This window comes from Malus sylvestris, chromosome 5 (assembly GCF_916048215.2).
Source record: "Malus sylvestris chromosome 5, drMalSylv7.2, whole genome shotgun sequence".
Lineage (NCBI taxonomy): Eukaryota > Viridiplantae > Streptophyta > Magnoliopsida > Rosales > Rosaceae > Malus > Malus sylvestris.
The window spans coordinates 14,591,430-14,595,202 of record NC_062264.1 but is presented as its reverse complement, the minus strand read 5'-3'; the positions used below and the strand labels follow the sequence as shown (position 1 = coordinate 14,595,202).

At 36.3% G+C, this 3,773-nt stretch overlaps 1 non-coding gene across 1 annotated transcript; it reads right to left on the bottom strand.

Moving 5' to 3' along the window:
* Nucleotides 1–536: 536 nt before the first annotated feature.
* LOC126624862 (small nucleolar RNA R71) lies at nt 537–641 on the bottom strand. Its single transcript, XR_007624247.1, has one exon. It is a non-coding gene; the product is annotated as a small nucleolar RNA R71 (small nucleolar RNA).
* Between the last annotated feature and the right edge of the window lie 3,132 nt (nt 642–3,773).

Sequence of the window (3,773 nt, the reverse complement as noted above, 5' to 3'; positions counted from 1 at the left end):
CAACAGTGCAGAAATTGTTTCTTTTTGATCTAGAACTTGAGCAAACTATTAGGAGAAGACGCAGTGAACAAAATTTGCAGTGGGTTCCTTCACTGCAAGGGACTTTTCTCCAATCTTTATTTTTTGGGGACCTACACAATTAAGAGACAATGGCTTTTGTTATTCCAGAGGCTGGTTAGCCTCTGGGTGATTCACTGACAGCTCACAACACTAATATGCCAAGTTGCATCACTTATCCAGAAGTGGAGGAAGGGTCTACATTTGAAATAAAGCAGCACATGTTGAATATTCTGCCTACATTTCATGGGTTATCAACTGACAATCCTAACATGCACATTGCATAATTTTTAATGGGATGCAAGAATATTTTGGTGAGAGGATTTTCGTCCGAATCTATTAAGCTCCATCTATTTCCTTACACTTTGAAGGATCAAGTAAGGAGATGGCTCCTCACACTTCCATCTGGAAGCATTAGTACTTGGAACCAACTCAGTGAAAAATTCTTAAGCAAGTATTATCTAGCCTTAAAGACTCTTGACATGAGAACTCAAATTTTATCTTTTGCCCAAAAACCAAATGAAGAGTTTCATGAGGCGTGGGAACGGTTCAAAGAGTTGATTAGAAAATGTCCACATTCTGATATTAACAGTACTAATCAAATGCATATATTTTTCAGAGGGTTAAATATGACAACAAAAACTCTTGTCAACGCTTCATGCGGAGGTTCGTACAAGGGTAAAAATGCACAAGAGGCTTGTTTATTATTTGAAAAAATGGCAACAGATACACAGCAATGGGCAGTTGAGCAGCCACAATCTAGGTCTATTTTTAAGATGTCTAATGGTTCTCCATATGTGTTGGCACAAATTGAAAAAATGGAGAAAAAGCTTGAAAGATTTGATGCAAAATTTGACATGTTATTACAAAGAATTCTAGGTTCACAGGTTGCTGTACAGCAGCCCTTACAAGCTGCCTACAACATTTCCAGCATGACAACCTATGATTTTTTTAGTTGTCCACATAAAACAGCTTATCCAGAGTTTACAATGAAGCAGGTTAATGCATTTCATAATTTTCAGCGTCCCCGATATGACCCGTATTCAAATTTCTACAACTTGGGTCAGAGAGATCATCCTAATTTAAAGTGGGATAGAGATCAGCATGCTAAACCACAATTTCAACAATAGATACAACAACTTGATGCACCTAAGGCTATTAAGAAGATAGCAATTGAAAAATTAGCTAATACTACAAGTCAATAAATCCAAAATCTGCATGCATCAATGAAAAATATGGAAAACCAAATTGCGCAGATTGCATTGCAAGTTTCAAAAAGAGCACCGAGTACATTTCCTAGTCAAACAGTACCTAATCAAGAGGAGGAGAAGAATGCAACGTTTTACGATCTAGAAAAAGTTATGACAATAGACAAGAAAATTGTGCAGGAAATTCGCGGGCAGCACCATAACCACAAACAGATTCGGGAAATTTTGCAAAATCTGATATTTTTACAGATTCTGGGCAGCCACAAGACAGATCCGAAAATACAGTAGAAGTTACCACAAAAACTGCAAAACGTGTTTATGTGCCTGACAGGAGCATATTTATGCGACTTAATTAGCTTGTTTCCTTGCATTTAAGTTGCTAGTACTTAGTAATTTTAGTATTTTAAGCTATTTTCGTGCAATTTTAGGTTTTAAGGACAAAGTATGCAAACATGTGCATTTTGGAGCCTTTTGGAGTAGTTTTGGGCATGGAATGGATAGCTTATGCTTGGAGCAAGGTGGATGGACGAAATTGAAGATCAAAGGAGGCTAGGAATGAATAATGAAATGAAGAAATGAAAATGAAGAACAAAGAGTTCAGAATTGGAAACCAAAGTTTCTATTCTTGGAGGTTTCCATTCTTGAAAGTTTCTATTCTTGGCTTGGAAGTTTCCTAATCGTTCCTCACCTATGTTCCAGCCACAAAAGGGTTTCAAAACATGTTAGGTTGCCTAATTACATATTTCTAGAAGTCCTAGAACCTGCCCTAGATATTGCCGCACCACCCTAGGCTTTTTCCTTTCCTTGCCGAACAAGGGATCCTCTCCTTTCCTATTTTCTGATTTTAATTCACATTCCCCTTTAGTTCTAGGTATTGCCGCACCTTTCTCTCCTTTCTTACCTATTTTCTGATCCAAAATTGCATTCCCTTTTGTTTCAATTCTTGTTGCACAAGGGGAGAGGATTCTTACCTATTTTGTGCCTCAAAACACATTCCTAAATCTGTCCTACACTCTCTTCCGAATTTCCTTTCCTATTCTCTTTAATTCCTTCACCTTTCTTGCCTATTTTCCATTGATTTCTGATTCCAAATTTAATAAATTCGTAGCCCTTCCTTTCCCTATAAATAAGACCCCTTTCTGACCATTCTAAGCACTGCACCCTTCACCATAACCAACCTATATCCATCCACCACCACAAATCACCACAAAAACCTTCACCCATCCCTTGTGCTGCAACAAAGAAGAAGGAAGGAGACCCTTGGACGTGCTTGCCATTCAAGACATTGGATTGTTGGAGCGTTTCTAGGTGTTTTCATTCTTTGTTTTTAATGTCTAAATTTATGTATCTTTGTTTTGCGTTTATGAGGAACTAAGCCCTTCTTGGCTAAGGGGCTATTCAATACCATGATTATACTTGCATTATGAATTGATTACCTTCAGTTGTTATTTCATAAGTTGTGAATTCAATTTGCTTAACCGTTTGATTGATAACTTATTCTTGTATGTTTATTAAGAGTGCACACTTAGTTTTCATGCAAGGATTTGAAGCTAAAATATAAGGGAGTTTCACCTAATAGTTACAAACTTATATTTGCAAGTAGTGGAGGTCGCTTATAAACGATCGTGTTAAGTGAATTCTTGGCAAAAGTTTCATGCTTTTCATAGTTACAATTGCCTTGTCAATGCTTATAGTTTTCATGAAACTTAATGATCTTTGATTGTACCTTATTGTGCTTTTCACGTAGGGGACTTTTAGAGAATGCTTTGAATTGTTGTATGTGCTTTCCCATCCAATTCATTAACTTAAGGAGAACTTGAAGGTTAAAAAAGTGCTGTCACAGTTAACCTGGAGTATTGAGTTTCATGACTTATTGAGAGAAGCAATTGGAAATCAATTTGAATGCAAGTGTGTCATGTGTGGAGAAGAACCCTCTAGTTACCCCATATCTCATCAATTCACCTAAATTTGCTTAAGAATCTGTTTAAATTGTTCTTGTTTTAATTTACTTATTTTCGTCCAAAACCAAACCCCCTTTACTTTGTTAAATCATATTAGTTAGAACTTGTCTTAGATTGTGTTTTTAAGTGTTTTGAGCCTTTAGAAACCCAAATTTCGTCCAAATTGTGTTTAGTGCTCAAAACTGCCCAGTTTGTGTTTTTAGGCAGTTTTGAGTGTTTTGATGTGAAAATTAAGTTGACACACAAATTAAACCCTATTGATGACAAATGTAGTAATGATGCAAGTAGGGATCGTTCTAGACCGGGGATTAACTAGGGATGCTAATCAACACAAATAAGACTCAAAAAACACTAAACTAGACTCTATAGACTCAAAACTAACTCAAAACACTCAAAACAGCAAATAACAACCAAAAAGACTCAATTCTAGACCTATCAAGTGATTTGGATGAAAATAGAACTCCAAAGACTCAAAAGACTTAAAAGAAACAAGTTTTGACTATAAAAACAAGACTTAAAAGTAAGGGGGTTAGTTTTGACGAAATTG